This window comes from Panthera pardus, unplaced genomic scaffold, assembly GCF_024362965.1.
Source record: "Panthera pardus isolate Hobbes unplaced genomic scaffold, ASM2436296v1 HiC_scaffold_15, whole genome shotgun sequence".
Lineage (NCBI taxonomy): Eukaryota > Metazoa > Chordata > Mammalia > Carnivora > Felidae > Panthera > Panthera pardus.
Genome location: NW_026526710.1, coordinates 47,532,112 through 47,552,518, shown reverse-complemented (window position 1 = coordinate 47,552,518; position 20,407 = coordinate 47,532,112). Strand labels below are relative to the sequence as shown.

General features: G+C 35.8%; 1 protein-coding gene and 1 long non-coding RNA gene across 5 annotated transcripts in view; one reads left to right on the top strand and one right to left on the bottom strand.

Annotated features, from left to right (window-relative positions):
* Positions 1 to 20,407, top strand: part of DSC1 (desmocollin 1) — a 351,913-nt gene that overhangs the window by 201,587 nt on the left and 129,919 nt on the right. The gene's annotated exons all lie outside the window — the stretch shown is intronic.
* Positions 883 to 19,640, bottom strand: LOC109276447 (uncharacterized). Of its 2 annotated transcripts, XR_002084669.2 has the most exons (3): positions 19,427 to 19,640; positions 4,899 to 5,014; positions 883 to 3,767 (listed from the first exon to the last, which is right to left on the bottom strand). It is a non-coding gene; the product is annotated as an uncharacterized LOC109276447 (long non-coding RNA). The 2 variants fall into 2 exon arrangements; XR_008422251.1 differs by lacking the exon at positions 4,899 to 5,014.

Sequence of the window (20,407 nt, the reverse complement as noted above, 5' to 3'; positions counted from 1 at the left end):
AAACCTTTGAGGAACAGTCTATTGAAAATAGATTCTTGGCTAAATGCGTAAATATAAATTATATATATTTTTTCTGAAATGATGTATTTATCTCTTTAGGGAGTAGGGCATGAGTCTTTTCAGCTAACATTTTGCTTTCTCTTATCAAATGCGTCTACAAAAGGATTGTAAGTAAATGGTTTAGGGGATTAGAATAATGAAGAGTTTTATTTTTTTCTTTCCAGACATCTTCTAGAAGATCTGCTCGTTCTGTATTTGTTGCACATGTTGTTCAGATGGGGCTTCCCATCTTCCTGGTTCAGTGTGGGGCTACATGGGAAGTGCTTGCTTGAAAATGACGCTAACAGCAGGACAACGCAGAAAAAAGGTGGGGGGGGGTGATAAGAAGGGGATAAAGGGAAGGGAAGGGAAAGGAAAAGAAAAGAGAAGAAAGGGGTTAACAGAGCACTGGTGGTGTCACTGGAGTCCCTGGATCCAAGACGAATCAACTCCTATATGTTTTAGCATTTTATGAGCCAATAAAATTGGCTTAAGTAATTTGAGTTGCATTTGAACTAATTTGAGTTGTAGCAGAACCAAAGTTTTTGTACCTATTTAGGTTTAGGAGTTCAAGACGGAGATGAGAGTCAGGAATCGTATAGTCTGAAGACTGACAGTAAATATATGAGGAGATGGAAATTTTCCTTGGGATCAGAGAGCAAGAAAAAAGAACAATAATAGTTTTCTCTTACTACTGTGTCTTTCCCACACAAATTTCCCTTAAAAATTTTCAACTGAGCCTGTACTTGCTGCCACACACATATACATACACTGACATGTATGTACACAGATACACGGAATGGAAGAAATTATGACAGTAGGAAACCGAAGTAAAGAACTCTCTAAATTTTTGTCCATTTATTTAAAAGCAGTCAATTTAAAAAACATAAATTTATAAAATTGTAAAATATATGAATGAGTATAGCATTCCAAGTGAGGGATATTCTTCGCAGCTTAAAAAGCATGTTTTAGAAAGTTAACGGAAGTAGAACCATAAAGTCTTGCAAATATAAAGGAACTTTGGTGTCATTCAATAGGTGCTATTCTCTTATCCTCTCTATGAGGTGGACCCAGACAATCGAAGTGACTGGCCCATTTTCTCCCCCAAATTTGGGATTGTGCCAAGCTTATTCATTATACAACAGAGCCCTTCAAAAGGAAATTACCTTCATGGGCTGATGTGTGGCTAGACACTTAGCTTATTACAAAAATGATTAAATAAATACATTAATAACAAATTAATAATGAGGCGTTTTTCAGGTAAACCAGCTCTGTGTGTAAGCCCGTAATCTTTGAAGCTGATGTCATAAAGATCAACAGTTTATCAACATAGCCTCTGATAACACTCTCAAGGAGTGAACACCACATTGAAATTGCTTTGTGAAATTGTTGTTGGGCATCACCAACATGTTAGATAGGGCATGTAGAAACTGAAGTACTATCTACGCACTTGACATAAGTTGTTTCAGTTCTATATGAAACATATCTTAATTAAACTTCCAATCACTCTGTTCTGTTGAAACAGAGAGGTTAAAATTGCAGGGTTTAAGCTCCATGAGAACAGGACTTGTGTTCTTTTCAAACTATCTGTACCCAGCATCCAAATGAGAATCGGCATAAAATGGATACTCACTAGATACCTGCTGAATGAGTGAAATGAGACAGATGGTATTCAAATAAAATGCCAAGTGACTACAAAGCCCATGTTGATTCCAGGATGACCTATTGACTCCCAGGCTCTGGTGTGAACAGAGCTAACTGATCATGAAAGGAGTTGTGCTTTAGCTCCTATCTCTGAAAAGATCGTTTGTAAAATCTTTTTTATTTTTTTTAATTTTTTTTCAGTGTTTATTTTGAGAGAGAAAGACACAGAGTGCAAGTGGGGGAGGGGCAGAGAGAGAGGGAGACACAGAATCTGAAGCAGGCTCCAGGCTCTGAGCTGTCAGCACAGAGACCAATGTGGGGCTCAAACTCACCAACAGTGAGATCAGACCTGAGCTGAAGTCAGATGCTTAACCGACTGAGCCACATAGGCTCCCCGATCATTTGTAAAATCTTAACAGAAAGACTAATATGTACCTTAAACCAGGTAAACAGAACTTTGTCAAATTTCCCCTGCTAAGGCACCTAGCTCTACAATACATCAAAACACCAAAACAAAACAAGAAACAAACCTTGCCACAAACTCTACCCATCTGTTCACCAAATAAAAAACCCACGTTTTAAAAACTTTGATAGACAATGATGTTAATTTGGCTTCAATGTAAAAGTCATGCTAGATTCAGGGATGCATTTTGTTTGTTAGCTCATGTTAACTCTATAGTTTGGTCACATTCAGTTCTTTAACACTGGATTATACTTACTTTCAAATAACATATAAGACCCTTGTAAATCTTCTAGAGTAATCCAGCCATTGCTGGGTACAAGAAAAGACCAAAGGAAAGAGTCACCTGTCCTCTTACAATCACAGATTCTACTAATGTGGAATGGTACATGAAACCAGTAGATAATTACTTAAGGTTTTATAGTCTATGAAAGCAGACGATTTCATAGCTTAGCAGAAAGAGTCTAGAGGGAGGTGAGGGAGATGATATACCACTGAGCAGATAATCTGCTGCCCACATCATATGGTCATCAGAGGTCAGGCATATTAGTCATTGAATAAAAGCTCGGGTTTATTGTGTCTTCGTCTAGGATAAATTCGTTCCTAATTTCTGGAATAACATCAGAAATCACTTGGCAAGCGCATGACAAATTTGCAAGAATGTTTGGAGAATTTCAATGTGAATATTCTTCTACTCTCAAACGATACAGACTTTATTGCAGTGTTGAGTTCCACTGGATGCATAACATGGACAAATAGTCTAAGAATATTGAGAAAATGCAGAATAGAATCATAAAAATTATTGATGTTGGAAAGTAGGCTTGATAGAATAAAATGTTTGTATTCATTCTAGGTAGCTAAAGCTTGGAAAGGGTAGTCATTTTTACGTCTATTCAGTCAACAAACATTTATTATTTAAAAATGGTTGAATTTTTTCATCTTCAGTTTCTCATAGTTTTTAATATTCTCTCTCAAGTTTATATGCTTTTACCTTTCACTCCCTCTGCCTGACTACTTCTCATCTTCAAAGAGTCACCTGAGGCTGAGCTCTGGAATCCTTTCTGACTCTCTAAACAGGCAGTAAATACTCTTTCTACAGGCTCCTAGAGTGCTCTGGACTTTTTTTTTTAATATTACAAATTTCTGTTTAATTTCTGTTTTATATATAATTTATTGTCAAGTTAGGTAACATATAAAGTATCAGTGTGCTCTTGGCTTTGGGAGTAGATGCCTATGATTAATTGCTTCCATACAATACCCAGTGCTTATCCCAACAAGTGACCTCCTCAATGCCCATCTTCCATTTTCCCCTCCCCCCTCATCAACCCTCAGTTTGTTCTCTGTATTTAAGAGTCTCTTATGGTTGGACTCTCTCTCAGTTTGTAACTATATGTATTTTTTCTTTCCCTTCCCCCTTGGTCTTCTGTTAAGTTTCTCAGATCCCACATGTGAGTGAGAACATATGATATCTTCTTTCTCTGACCAATTTCGCTTAGCATAATACCCTCCCATTCCATCCATGTCGTTGCAAATGGCAAGATTTCATTCTTTTTCATTGCTGAGTAGTATTCCAGAACTTCTAACAGAGCATTTATCCCTCTTAGGTTTTAGGCTTTAGTTTTCCCTAAAAAAGAAAAACAATACAAAACAACAATAAAACAACAAAACTCTTCAAATTCCTTGAGTTTTCACACAGTGCTCAGAACACAGTATGCATTCATAAATGCTGTGTAAATGAGTAAAGCAGTGAAATAAATGATTTTTAATCCTTTCAGAAAAAAACATGATCAAAGAATAAGGAAGATAATATGGAGAAAGTGATGCTGGGAATCCACAGAGGTTCATGGAAATCTCTTTCAGATCCCCCAAAAGTAATCCTGGGAAATCCACTTGAAATCTTCTCCATTTATTATTAAACACTTTTAGCTTTGACTGAGTTTTTTTTTTTAATGTTTATTTTTGAGGAGGTGGGGAGGGTTAAAGAGAGAGGGGAATAGAGGATCTGAAGTGGGCTCTGTGCTGACAGCAGAAAGCCCGATGTGGGACTTGAACTCACAAACTGAGATCATGACCTGAGCCGAAGTTGGATGCTTATCTTACTGAGCCACCCAGGTGCCCATTTTTCTTTTTTTTTTAAATAAGGATTTAAAAGTACATGAAATTAAAAGCTCCAACCATTTCCAAAACATTATCTTCTCAAAGTCTAAACTAAATGCGAAACTTTAAACTACAAAAGGAAATAGCTTGGATGAGAGGTTACTTTCTGAGACAAATGAAATCCAATTCATTCAGGACTAATGGGTACATGGATTAACTTGACATTATCCGTGGCCAGCAAGGTCATCTCTTGGAGACATTCAGTTCTGTAAAGATAAAAGCAAATGGGAATGTGCTAAGTTACTGAGGGGCAACTCAGCTCCCTAATAGGCACTGGCCACCTCCCAGCCTTCCCTAGTGTTGCTGCCTCAGCAAAGAATGCCTCATCCTCATCCTCTGCCCATCACTTTAGCACCTGGCTTCCACCTCCAGGCACAGAGGCTGCCTCCTTCCATTGACTTTTTGGATATATCTTAAAATCAGAAGAACACATCTAAAATACCTCTATGGCTGATTTCATTCTGACCTGAATTGCAGTTGACTGTTTACACATTTCCCCATACGTACTCATCCCTCTCTTACACACACACACACACACACACACATTCTCTCTCAAATATGCGTCTTCTTTCCTTAGAAGAAAAAGATGGGGGCTTACTTGTCTTTCACAGAGTCTTTCATATTGTAACGTAATATGTCTTCAAAGTAGGAAGAAGTTAATAATGGAGAGTAAATGAATGGGAAGTGCTTAGTTAATGCTTGTGGATGGTTTTCCTAAATAAAGGAAAGAAAACAAGTAAGCGTGAAAGGAAGAAAAAAAGGAAGGAAGGCAGGCAGAGATATTTGGGCACAAAGTGTATGATGTACTGAAAAATGCAATTAGAAGGCACCATTTATATACCCTTGAATTTGGAGTAGTAGGATAGAATATTTTTGTGTCTCTCTTTTAATAAAGAATATGCTGTAAAAGGACATTAGATAAGGGAAGAAAAAATGTGGTGAAGGAAAATGGAGAGATGTAATCTGCTGTTTTTAAAATGTTCCCTGAGATTCATTCATGCCGCAGTGTAGATTCTGCAACCTTGCACATGCAAGCCTGCACTTATTGTATGTTGAAAAATAAAACAGAAGCCTACCTAGTTTGATTGAGGTCTTGGCATAGCCTAAAGAAAGTTAAAGAGACCCAGTTTTCTTAGATAGCTAACATTATAAAATGGAGGAATTCTCAGAAAATAAGGAGTTGGACCAATTTTATATTTTTCCAAACCAGAGACCAGTTGGTAAATGCCACCGCAACATTTATGTTGCAGAATTATGCATCTCCTCCAAGCTCTGAAAGAATATAATCACATACTTATCTGATGTTTATATGTTTATGTTAAGTCAGAATTAATATGAAAGGAAATCGTTTATATTCTGGGTCAAAAGCAAATTCTAATGACCTTGTGGAAGAGAGAACTGTTTTAAAATTTCTGTTTGGGGCGCCTGGGTGGCTCAGTCTGCTAAGCGTCCGACTGGCTCAGGTCATCTCACGGTTTGTGAGTTTGAGCCCCGAGTCAGGCTCTGTGCTGACAGCTGGGAGCCTGGAGCCTGCTTCGGATTCTGTGTCTCCCTCTCTCTCTGCCCCTCCCCCGTTCATGCTCTGTCTCTCTCTGTCTCAAAAATAAATAAACATTAAAAAAATAAAAAAAAATTGTTTGTATGCCTACATCCACACACGATATTGATTTTCTTCAGCTCTTCTCGGAGGGGCATTCATTAAAAATCCTGCATCTAAAATCCTACTCTCGTAAACTATATCTCAAAAACCTACCCAGTCTGTCATCACCGCCATTTTCAAGAAGTGTTTATCAGCCCTCAAGTGGAGTGTTTTGACAGCCATCACTCTGGAGGCCACTCCCGAGTTGAGAGGATTGTGATTCATCACCTTGGAAAGAGGGAGGCGGTGCTACTTCTGGAGGTGGGTTTGGAGAGAAACCTGAGGCTCTAAAACCTCACCAACATGTCCTCATTATTCTGTGAAAACTTCTTTGTCCTCCTCTAATATATCAATTCAGCTCATAGGGATCTTTTTCTTTTCTTCTTTGTGGGCACTCAATCTGTGTTGGTTTCCTAAAGCAAAGCGATCCCTGACATAGGAAGCTTGGACCTCCCTGGAGGGTTTGGATACATTTCCCAGGTCAAACCAGACGAGTACTGATTCTGGACTTCTGTTATGAGAAGGGCAAGAAATTATGTAAGAAGTTCTGTGTCATAATACAGTCAGGATTTGTTTTTTAACTGACTAATATTTACCTTCTGAAAAAAATGAACTCAAAAACATTTTCATTTAGAACAGCATCAAAGAGGCTGATATCAAAAGAAAATATTATTTTGGAAAGGTTAGAGATGAAAGACACAAAACATGGGCTGGGAAAAGTATTCCAGTTTTTTGTAAGAAAACTGTTTCATCCAGGAGGAAAACATGTTCTTTGGGATTTAAAAAACTTAGTAATAAAGATTATAAATTTCAGAATGTGATTTCTAAAAAAAAAAAAAAAAAAAAAAAGCAACAACATATCTGGTATTTTTCTATATGAAAACTACTTTGTAGACAATCTACACACAGATCTTCATTAAACACACACTCACACACACACACACACACATCACGCTAAAACTGCTTATTCAGTGACGCTGCTCACCAAAGGAATTATTCTTTGACTCTGTTTTTAGTTGGGCGTGGAAAGGTAATTTTCCCCCTTGGCAGGAAGCTTGAAGGGGAGCCAAAGTGAACACCCATGTGAACACAAAACAATTAGGAAAGACTCATTCTGAATCAGTTGGTTCCCATGAACAAGCTGGGATTTATTAATCTGCCCTGATTAAAATTAATTAAAACATAGACTTGGGAGTGGGTAAACAAGTGAACAGGGAAAAAGACAGTCAGGGGCAACTAAATATTTAAATATTCTGAGATCATAAGAATGAACACTAATAAGAAATATAATTAGTACCATCATTACTTTTTTTATTAGTCATTATTTTTAAAGAATGAGAAAAGTATTAGTGTTAGAATTTCTATCTCACAAATTTGGTTTTATGAAAGCATAGATAGATATAATTCTTAAAAATTAGATATTCTCAATACTTAGAATTCATAATTCTTTTTAAATAAAAAGATTTGTTTCAGTTTTTGATAGGACTATACAAAGTCAAGTTACTAACCACGTGAGGTAGTTTTCTTTGAGAAATGAAAAATAGTGCTTATTTGAAAATAGAACTTTCTTTTCCAAATTTTACAGAGTTAAAGATTTTTTATGGAAACATTACAGTATGTATTAACTTTCTTGTATACAATATTTGCTTAAGAGTGGAGGACAACATAATTGTTATAAATAGTTGCCTAACGTGCATGGGACATTTGCTTTCAAAGTTATGAGTAAGAGGTCAAGTTGGACCCATCAAGTGTGTTGGTACAAGTACAAATAGCTTTGGAGGAAAAAAAAGGCACCACCCAAACATCATTATTTAATTCACAAGTGCAATTAGTTGCAAACATTTTCAGGCATAATTTTGTCAGGTCTTAGTGTATTATTCTGGCTAATAACAGCAGAGGTCAATGCTGAAAAGTTGATCCTATTATACCTTAATTCTGAGAGTTAACTTGCTTTGATAATGAAAATATGTTGTGTGCATATGGATCGAAAATAAAATCTCATGGGATTTTTGTCTTATTGAGAAGACTTACTGGCTCAAATTTATTTTCAGAATTTTGTATCCTTCCACTTTCTACAAAACAGAGTCATAGTTAGACTTCCAGAGTGGCTTTAGAGTGCTCTAAAATAATCTGTCCTGGAAAAAACAGTGCTTCATGTTCAAAGTTGGGCAGATAAAGGAAAAGTTACATTTAACAGTTGTGATTAGAGACTAGTGAGACCATTGGAAATCGTTATTGACTCAAGATAAAGAGGCCCTGCTCCAGTATCCGGCAAATAACACGTCACTGAAGTAATCGGTTTTGTTTTTCTCACCTGAAAAATATGGAGATAGCCACAACCAACATCCACTTATTTAACAGGAATATTTTGTTTATAGTGATCACAATTGAGAAGAATTTTGAACTTGGAAGATATGGTGCAAAAGACAATTTTAAGTTGCCATAACATTCTGTAATTTAACACATGAGAGTTTTGCTTTAATATTTAGGAAGAATCTCCCTAATTCTATAATCTGAAGAGTTTTTCTCTTCAATTTTGCTGAAAGTATCAAGTAGTTTACCTTTTATTAGAAAGAAATTATAACATAAGGTACTATTTTTAATTAAAATGCTATTTTAGTTGAGCTGATCATTTTTATCCATTATCTTATATTTCTATGTATTCTTATACATCATAACCATATTGTACACATTGTTTACATCATAATATTATCAGTGAATATGACTTTGTATTTTTGAAGGTACTACCATAGTCTATCTTGTCTTATCAGAATTCTCTAACCTGTTTCATTAAACCGATATATTTTGGGTTTTTGACCTTTTTTCCCCTTTAATTTTGTTATTGTTATTATAAGTGTTCCATTACATCTCCATGAATTTCTCTTTGCTGTTTCAAATGCTTTCCTTAGGACAATCCATATTTAGCTTTCTCTTTCCCTGACCTGTACTATACTTTATAGAAGCCATTATTAAACTAAAAGGTAGTATTTTATTGTTTCCCCCAAGTCTGACCTCAATTAATATATTAGCTTCTTTTAAAAAAAATTTTTTTAATGTTTATTTATTTTTGAGAGAGAGAGAGAGAGAGAGAGAGCATGAATGGGGGAAGGGTAGAGAGAGAGGGAGACACAGAATCCGAAGCAGGGTCCAGGCTCTGAGCTCTTTTTGACCCAGAAAATAAACGAGGCTTGAACTCATGAACCACGAGATCACCCCCTGAGCCGAAGTCAGACACTTAAAGTACTGAGCCACCCAGAAGTCCCCTAAAGTAATATTTTAGATCAATGATTTCTTAATCATTTTAAAGAAAATAATTTTTAAAATTATTATGTGAAGATAACACTATTGAAAGGGATTTAAAATTTGGCCTAGTTTATATGCAGTTAAAATTAATGATCCATTAACAAAACCACTCCCAGAATTTTGAAAGAAGTTCCTTCAATGAAAGATCCCAACATTATGGTAGAAAATAAATTGCATGACGTGATAAATTTTAAATCTTAGGCTGAGTTGCTATACATTCATTACGCTGACCCAAAAGTACTGCTCTCCTGAATGTGCTCTTCCATTCATTTATGTGTTTGTCACTTTATCATCCATTGGCCACTTAAACAGGACTACAGGATGTATACAGTAACTGGTTACCCTAAATTTTTGCATTCATTCAACATTGTTAGTTTACAGACCCTTTTCTAGGCTATTAGGTTACAGTAACATAACACATTTCCTTTCTCCAAGGAATTTAGAATCTGTGTTTTTCTTGCTACAGAAAGTTCCATTTCTTCTCATGTTTTTCCCTTAAAAATACTACCTAATCTTAAAAACCCAGGTCATTCGATGCCATTTTGCTGAAGTTCCCAACACTCACAGTCAGAATTTATCCCTCCCACTTGTATCTGTCAGATAACTTTGTTGTTAGCCCTATTTTTAAGCACATATCCTATTCTGTCTTTTGTGATAGGATGGTGTAATGGTTTGAAGAATACTCTGGAGTCAGACTTCTTGGGTTTGGTCCCATTTCTATATCACTGCTATCTCAGGAAGTTTGTTCACATCTTTGTGCCTCAGTTTCCTCGTCTACAACAGTGCTAGAACCTACTCCAATGTTTGTTGTAAGGATGAAATGAGATATGTGTGAAGTACATGCACTAAAAGAATATTAGCTATTACTATCTATCTTTCTCTTTAGTTTGTGAATTGCTGGAAAAAGTACTCTATTTTATTAGTTTTTGCCTTGCTGATAATTATCACAGTGAATATCAGGTAGTAATAATGAGTAACATTTTAATCTAGAACAAGTTTTTTAATCGGTCATTTTTCAGCTTTGAAAATCACCAAAGGATTTTGGATAAATCTCTAAAAAAGCAAATTATTGGACTGATTAAAAGTAAAACAATTAGGTAGAAAAATGAAATTGCTTGAAAAAAATATATATCCTTGAAACCTCAAGTTTAGAAGGTTGATGGGAGGTGGGAGGGAAGGGAGGGTGGGTGATGGGTATTGAGGAGGGCACCTTTTGGGATGAGCACTGGGTGTTGTATGGAAACCAATTTGACAATAAATTTCATATATTGAAAAAAAATAAATAAGTGTTAAAAAAATAAAAAAAAAATAAAGAGGAGGAAATAATAAAAAAAAAAAAAAGAAAAGAAAAGAAAAAAGAAACCTCAAGTTTATTCAGTGTGATTGAATTGAAGAATTGACCCCTCAACTTTTTCAGATCCTTGGCTGATGGGTAAATTTGGCTTGCTTGGTAGATTTCTAAAGAAATCTGTATCTTTCTTTTTTTTTAATTTTTTAAAAGTTTTATTTTATTTTATTTGAGAGAGACAGAGACAGGCTGAGTGGGGGAAGGGCAGAGAGAGTATTCCAAGCAGGCTCCATGTCACCAGTGCGGAGCCTGAAGCGGGGCTCGAACTCACGAAATTGTGAGATCATGACCTGAGCCGAAACCAAGAGTCGGATGCTCAACTGACTAAGCCACCCAGACGCCCCAGAAATCTATTTATTTTCAGTTACCAAACAGATGGTATATACCAAGGTGGGTTATAAGACCCATTACAACCCTAAGTAGCAAGATCTTGTCCCAGTCTCCTCAACCGGCATTAGAGTGCAGCTCTAAACTCCATGGTCACCCATCAGAAAGGATAAAATAAAAAGACAGAAAATACTGAGGGTTGTCAAAAATATAGAGCAATTGGAATTTTCACATGTTGTGGTTGGAATATGAATTGGTAGAAACACTTTGGAAATTGGTGCTATCCACTAAAACAAATGAATATGTACCTACCCTATGGTTTAGTGATTCCACCTGCTTGATATATGCCTGTCATAAATGAATGAATATATGCACTGCAAGACATATGGGAATGTTTGTGGAAGAAGTGCTATGCATAATAGGCCCAAGCTAGAAATGGCTCAAGTGTCCATCAATAGAATGGGTAATATATTACAGTGTATTCATATAAATTAAGTACTATACTGCAGTGAGGATAACTGATCAATAACACTCCCAAATACATGAATGAATCATACAAACATAGTATTGGGTGGAAGTAGCCTGTACAGAAAAGAACATACAGCATTATTTCATTTATTTAAAGTATAAAGACAGAGGTGCCTGGGTGGCTCAACCTGTTAAGTGTCTGACTTGGGCTCTGGTCATGATCTCACATTCCCGAGTCTGAGCCCCGAGTCGGGCTCTGTCCTGACAGCTCAGAGCCTGGAACCTGTTTCAGATTCTGTGTCTCCCCCTGTCTCTCTGCCCCTCCCCTTCTCATGCTCTCTCTTTCTTTCTCTCTCTCTCACACACAAAAATAAACATTAAGAATTTTTTGAAAAAATAAAAATGAAGTAAAAAGACAAAATCTTAAAAACAAAAGGCAGACAAAAACCATGCTGTTAGAATTCAAGCTAGTAGTTTCATTTGAAGTAAGTGATGAAGGGCCTTCATGTTCTAGATCAGAGAGAGCTAGTGACACGGATATAGCCACCTGATAAAAATTCATTGAGCCATGTGCCCATGATAGGTGTACTTTTCACAGGTATCATAGCTACACCATGTTTATATTATATGTTAATTTAAAAAGTAATTGAACTTTCCCTATGAATCTGAACAGAGCTTCTTATAAATTTGCTTTTATAAAGAACTTTTGGGTCCTGCCTAAGGGAAGCAGGGAAGCAAAACACACTGCAAAGTCCATCTCCTAAAGCCAAGACTCCACTTTTGTGTGTCCAGAGGCATCTACATTACTCTTCTCTGTCTAGAAGGATAACCCTAATACTGCTTTTCTAGAGTTTCAAGGGAAAAACAAACAAAAAAGGCACACAAAAATACCCACCCCCTTCCCTTATCTTCTGACTCAGCCACAGGAAAACCTGGCAATAAGCTCCGATGTTTACCCCCCCTATCTAAAATCATAGGGGCCTTTATGTAAATGGAATTCCTCTGGCACCACAGCTATACCTGAAGAAGTCAAGCATCCTGGCTCCATAAATAATAATTAACACTAACTATTATTCATCAATCACAGAAACTAAGAGTTTATGTTATATTTTTGGGTTCTAATTTCCTTGTACTGAAAGTCCATAGAGGAAAGTCAATTTTTAATGGGAAATTTGAAACTAGATGGGGGTATGGGTGCTGCATCTTTGGTGTGATTAGTCTGTTCTACCCATGGGCAAAGGAGGAGGGAAGTACTTTTGTAGAGTGACTCTGTCCTGCCTCTTCTTTTCCTTGTTCACTTTGGCAAAGAACTGCATATATACTTTTATTCTGCAGGAGGGATCAGGAGACAAGTGTGTCTCAGATGCAGAGTACCTAAAATTTCTAGGTAGCTAATGTGGAATAATAACACACATTCCTTCCTACTAACTTTGTTTTTTAATTGTATGACTTCAGTTGAGTGCCAGAAATGAGCTTGATGCTGTCCACAGTTCACTTACTATCACATTCCATGAGATTAGGAAGAGTTTAAAATACAATTAGTGTCATCTCTGCTTTCAGTGATAATTAAATTATGTATTGGCTGCCCTTTTATGCAAGTGTGAAATCAGCTTGTTGGCTAGAACCAGTGTTTTAACTCTACTTGGTTTGTGGCAAGACTGACTCCTCGCAAAACAGTTACTGAACTTCTTTTGTCCTTCCCAAATGTCCAAATCTTCTCTACCTGACACATGATGTGACCAGCTCTTTTTTTATTCATGGCCAAATCTTACTGCTCCTTCCTCTATGTGACTTTCCAAATTTATTTTCTCTTTTACTACTTTGATCAATGCAATTTTTTTCTGGCCTCTACATCATTTCTCTTTCTCTCTGTTATTGCCAAACCTTATAATCCTGACTATTATTATGTTTCTTGCCTCTGTCCTCCAAAGGCCTTCCAAGGCCGTTGTGAATTGCGTAGATGAACACTTCTATTGTTTCTTAATATTTCAACTTTAGGTTTTTTCCTATTTCTTTCAAGTTCCCCATGATACGATCATGCCATTTCTCTTCTATATACCTCTTTCTATCTTCTATTACATCACTCATGCTTAAGTGATCCAATTTCAGTTAAAATGGCTTTCCCATTCTTGTTCGTAAATTTTCGTTTTCAAGCCTATTTAGCAAAGTGTGAAATAAAGGAGCCCAGTTTTTCTCTCTATATTTCTTCATCTATATGTATAATGTGCTTGCTGGGTGTTATAGTGTATAATACTAGCGAGAAATTTAGACCAAATCTTCCAAGAATTTTTAACTTGCTAGTCTTAAATACACAAAAAAAAATCAGATTTATAGGATGAATATGTTGGAAATTTTTGGCTTTCAATTTATAAGTAGACTGCATAGACCCTTCTTTGTCTCCATTTTCTATTTGTCCTGTACTCAATAACATCCAGATAAATCATCACTCCAACCATGGCCCGTCAGCACCCAGGGTCTTGCTATTGTTGCTTGTGTGACTTTAAGTCCAGTTCTGGTGCTTTTCCTCAACCTTTGGGAAATACCTCAGGAAAATCCCTAATATCCACAGGCTCAAAGACTCTGAAAATGAAGAGGGAAGGAACAAAGATGAAGAAAGAAAAAAAAATGGAAGAAAGAACAATGATATGCAGGAGAATAAAGGAAAGAAACAAGATGAAGGAAGGTGTGAAAATGCAACAGGGGCAGAGCGGGAAACTCTGGTTGGGGAAGGTCTAAAGAAGGAAAGTTGCTGAGGTTGTATGGGACTGCCAGGAACTTTCTCTTTGCTGAATCATGTAGTTCCATATGGGTCAGCTGGCTTGCAAATTACGATTTGCAAAGAAACACCACATCTTTGTACCTGTGACACACAAGGCTTCACTAGTTTGCTAAAATAACATTTGATTATATGGTAATCTAATTTAGGAAACATGGTAAACGGGCATTAAATTTTAGATAGCAGGTGACTGACAAACACTGTAGAATTTGAACATTTATCCACATGTTTAGATATGGAATACCAAGTGACTGGAAATCAACCAATAAATTTTTAGGAATGGAGAAACACATCTCATTTTGAAGGAAAAATACCTATATCTATCCAGAGAAACTCTGTTGATGAATGATATGGCAAAAGATTAATAGCTTTCAGTACTGAGAAAATGCTTGTTCCCTCTTTTTCTTTCTTTTTTTAAAATTTATTTTGAAAGAGACAGAGATAGCACAAGTAGGGGAGGGGCAGAGAGAGAGAGAGTGAGAGGGAATCCCAAGTAGGCTCCACGCTGTCAGCATGGAGACTGGTGCAGGGCTCAAACCGTGAGATCAGGACCTGAGCCGAATTGGAGTCAGACACTTAAATGACTGAGCCACCCGGGGTCCTTTTCAGTATTGCATGAGTGTGGAAGAATTTAGGTGCACCTGACTGGGGTAAATGGAAAGATCCGGATATTGTGTGATTCTTATTAATGAACTGTATCTTTCAGTTTTTCCTACAGGCTAACCTTCCCCTGGAGGGGACTTTGATCTTTGATGGGGTATTTAATCAGGGATGGCATGATTGGTCATGATAATGAACTATCTCTTCCTAGAAGAGTCTCTAATCACAAAGTTTGGTCAGGAAACTGGCATTTTAATAATAATGATAACAGCCATAACCATCTGTGTAGAGAAAACATTATAGCTTCAAAAGTATATCATCAAATAATATTTTATTGGCAGGCAAAAAAACTTTATGGGTTTTCATTTAAAACTCAATCGAATTGAACAAGTACCTTAAAACCCAGTGTTTAAATTAGAATTTCCCTCCTGATGTATGCAGCCATGCTTAGTTTCAAGAATCATTGTCATAATATTCATCATGATTCTTTGCTTCTACTTCAAGAAATGCAAAAAAAGAATTGGAATTAAAAATGCTTTTTTCTGATAAGAAAATGACCCAAAGTTGGAAATTGGACTTTTGAAATGTATCTGTCGCCCTGTCACTCTGCTGACATTTATTAGTAAAAAAAAATAATATAATGAATCAAGAAACAGAAATCTTTATAGATATAAAAAGCCTTCACAAAGATTTTTGTATTGAGTATAAAATGTATTTGAAAGCCTAGGCTACACTTTAGGTAGGAATCCCTTAGAGATCACATCATTGTGATGATGATAGTTACATTGTTTTCATAATGAATGATGGTTTGTAACATTCCTAGCCATCTTCACCCCGGAATTTAGTAATACTTCATGAGTGAGTACAGCTGACTACAAATGTTGAGAAGAGATTTGCTTAGGATGCTGCCACCTTCAGGAAACTTTACCTTATGATAATTTTTATCTGTTGTTTTGGAGAATCCATTTCTGTTTAGAAAGCATCAAAATTCCCTGTACTCAAATTATGATTTTCTTTTACCCAATAACAGAGAGTTGAATGGCACTGTTGATATTTTTAAAATTCTATTTTGGAAAGCATTTAAAATGGGTTGTGTTATTCCATTAAGAAAAAGAACATCATTTTTATTAATGGAGATATGATGTGAATTTTATATTTAAAATATTAACTCTGACTTAGCAAAATACATACATCACTACAAGTGGTTGGATAAATAACTAAATATTATTCCTTTTTAAGAGGTATTAAATGATAAAGCAATTCACTTACAACTTCTTAGGCCTTTTAATTATGTGACTAATACAGTCATTCTTCATTAATTCTATAAGACATACTGAAGGAACTTACGCTTCTGTTTAAAAAAATCATCTTTCACACGATATTGGGTTGAAATATTGCTAATTATTTTGAAGTTTGCCCAAGGTCATAGCTCATTACAAGTGTAAATCTACCTAAAACTAAGGATTTGTAGAATTTTTCAATTGACAATAAATTCCTCAAATTTCCTCAATTCTTATCATGTCCTGAAGAATAAAATCACAGATGAATAATAATTAAAAAGCATTTCTTTAAACATATTTCTGTGTGCAAGAACATTTATATTTATGTTTCTGTGGAAGTAACATTCCAAAACATACATGCCAATGTAAAAGGTTTTAGCTTATTAGACTTTTTTTTTTTAAGTTTATTTATTTGTTTTTGAGAGAGAGAGAGCATGAGCAGGAGAGGGGCAGAGAGAGAGGGAGAGAGAATCCTAAGCAGGCCCCACTCTGTCAGCATGGAGCCCAACGAGGGGCTTGAACCCATGAATCGTGAGATCATGACCTAAGATGAAACCAAGAGTCAGAGGCTCAACCGACTGAACCACCCAGGCACCTCGTGTTTATTAGATTTTTTTTTTTAAACAAAAAGAATAAACATTTACCGTACTCACTGAAATTACACAATAATTACATAGAGTTATTCATTGTTTTCCACTCCACCTCTAAACCCCTACCTCTCTTTTAAGTATCTTTCTGTATAATAGTACCTACAGAAACATAATACACACAGCTACACACACGTACACCTGTGCACACACACATTATGTATGCATGCATGTATACGTTAAAAAATTTTTTTTTAATGTTTATTTATTTTTGAGACAGAGAGAGACAAGGGATGGTCAGAGAGAGGGAGACACAGAATCTGAAACAGGCTCCAGGCTCTGAGCTGTCAGCACAGAGCCCGACGCGGGGCTCAAACTCACAGACTGTGAGATCATGACCTGAGCGGAAGTCGGATGCATAACCAACTGAGCCACCCAGGTGCCCTGCATGTATACATTTTTAAAGAAAATTTAGTTTCTACCTCACACTGCTCTTACATGGTTGGAGTATTTAATTGCAATTAAGATCGTTAAGAAATTTTCTTATATATAACAATTTATCCTTGCACTTAGGGGATGATCAGAAAGGAAGTAGAGAATATTGGCTTACATATAGGAAAAAGCAAAGGGGTGTCAGGGCCTGGATGTGAGCTCTTGGTTTGAATCTTGGTTTCTTAACTTATTGTGTAACCTTGGGGAAGTTACCTAAACTCTAAACCTTGATTTCTCATCTATAAAATGGGGAAAATATTACCTGCTTCACTTTTTGTGGAGTTTAATGAGACAAGGAATGTGAAGTCTTCAGCACAGTGTCTAGAATATGGAAATCTCAAAATAAACATGTTTGCAATCATCTTCTACTTTCATTCACTTAGGTGTAGATGAGCAAATTGTCTGGTAACCTTGTTTGGTACAACGGTCTACAACCAGCCTTTAAACTTTACTTAATTGATTACATCTATTTAAAGCCTGCCCTTCTTTTATTTGGCCAGCTATTCTTTGTAAGCGTTAATGCTTTCTAAAGACATAGAACATGTGCGTACGTGCACGCACATACACTCACAGAGTATGCAGAGGTAGCTCAGGTTTTGTTAAGGCAATTTAAATGTTTTCATTTATTTATTTTTTAAAAATTCAAAAAAGTTTTTTATTTATTTAAACAATCTCCACACCCAACATGGGGCTCGAACTCATGACCCTGAGATTAAGAGTCTCGCGCTCTTCTGACTGAGCCAGCCCGGCATCCCTAAATGTTTTCATATATAACAGAAGCACAAAGTCCCATTTCCAGTTGGTTGTACTTTGCAAGATACTTTGCAACAAGATTTTTAAAAACTGTATTCCCAGAGAAATAAGGATTTATACAAATGAGAAGTTCCCTAAGGGAAGGACAAATGATGAGCACAAAAGCTAATGCTTTTCTCTTATGTATTGCCTAGTAGTTTCTTTTCTTTTCTTTTTTTAAAATCTTGATTGTTTGCTAGGTTTTAGGGATATTTTAGGTCTTTTTTTCACTTCATTGATTATGTTTGTTTTGGAGTTATGTTTGTGTGTGTCTCTGGACCTGTATTTGCTCAAGAATACTTCCATTCCAGCAACAATTTCTTAATCAATCACCTGTAAAGTTATTCAAAAGGCATAGTAAGACACAGTGATTTTTAGGGAATGCCTGGCTGGCTTATTGGTGGAGCATGTGATTCTTGATCTTGGGGGTTGTGAATTTTTGCCCCACATTGGGCAAAGAGATTACTTAGTAAAATAAAATACTGGTTTAAAAAAAACCACACAACCATTTTCATATAGTGGCTTTGCAGCCCTTAAACTTGCTCAATTTTTTAGTAGTTATAGGCATTTTTACCTCATGCCTCAAGATTTTTACATACAGAATTATACCATCTTTAAAGAAAGTCCATTTTTACTTCCCCTTTTCCAAACGTCAGGCTGTATGTTTCTCTCAAAAGTGTTATATTGATCAAAACAAGCCAGGTATCAAAGAATATAGACTTTATAATTTTATTTGCATCAAATTCATGCCAAGAGTATGGAAAACGAATTTTGGTGATAGAAATCAGAAAAGCAATTAGTTCTGGGGTAAAAGAGGGCTTCTTATTGGAAAGAGACATGGAGAAATTTTCTAGAAGGATAGATATATTCTATACCTTGATGTGGGTATGGGTTACAGTGGTATATACATATGTCAGAACTCACTGATGTATATACAACTAAGCTTTGTACATTCTTCTCTATGTAAATTCTACCTCAGAATAAAAACACTTTCATTTTTCATTTCATTTCATTTTATTTTTGGTATGGGGAGATAATGGAATTAATGACTAAAGATTTACATTACAGGCCTCCACATAGTTGCATTTGGCTCAGAACTCTACCCTTGACAGACCAGGAGTAACAGCCCTAAATCTAAACATGAAACTTTTGTAGGCCACTACAGCCAAAGGTTTACATTAAAATTTTAGATAATTAAAAACCCAATAACCAGCTGAAGAGAGAAAATGATCACCTCCATTGGGATAACAGGAGTTGAGCTCTTTTCATTTTAAATCTTGCCCAGTATCAAGGTGCTAATGAGAATAAAAGATTCAATTAATACTTTTAAAATTTAGGACTTATTATATATATATATATATATATGTATATATATATATATTTACTTATTATATATATATACTTATATATATATAATATGATATTATAATATGATATATTTTATATATATATATATATATATATATATATGATTCTATCTTTTTGGTAACTTGAGTTAATAGGAGATTACTTACTTTAAAACTGTAAGGTGATATGCAGGCAATTGCTATATCCATTTGTAGGTAATTCAAATAGGCTGGAGACAGTCTGTAATTACATGTGTTTATAAATATAAAACATCTATACACAGCTAAATAAAATCTGTATTCAGCACAGCTCAATATACAAATTCTTTCCTCAGAGAAGGAAAGCATATTAAATGAGTGAAATGAGTCTGAGTTGCTTTAGTTGAACATTAAGTTGAGGGCAGGGGACCAGCCGCTGATAAGAGAAAAATGTGGATCTGGTTCTCAGAGTGAGAAATGTTAAGGAGGTGCAGTTTGCTTTGTAAATAGCAACTGTGGTGAGACACAGAAAAACAGATGGCTCAAACACAATGCCAGTCACCATTTACTTCAAACAATCTTCTACTTCTATTTAATTTATATGCAAATTTCCAAAAGTATTAGCTTTAAGAAGAGTTAAATAGACAAATATATTCAGTCTTTTAAAGTGTGAAAAAAGGTTTTAAAATTTTTGTAAAAACATTTGTTAGATACACTGATATAAATTCGAATTAAGAAGAAATCACACTCTTCTGTCCTTAGTACACACTGCACTACAAGGGAGTGTAACCTCTGGTCCTCCTTGCTTTGGGCACATACAGCCATCTGCTTGTGTCATATACATCCGACTGGTTTTCAAAAAGGTCAGGAGATAGAGCACTGATTTGTGCTTTCAGTGAGGTATAACATGAATAATAATTTAAGAAAAAATAAGAACAAGCTTTGATAGAAAGGAGTCATACTACAGTTAAAAAAGAAAGTAAATAGGTCAAGACAGTACCAGAAAATATCAGAGAACTCTGCAATTACCAAGGACTTTATTACCTTTCTTTTTTTTTTTTTTTTAATGTTTATTTATTTTTGGGACAGAGAGAGACAAAGCATGAACGGGGGAGGGGCAGAGAGAGAGGGAGACACAGAATCGGAAGCAGGCTCCAGGCTCTGAGCCAT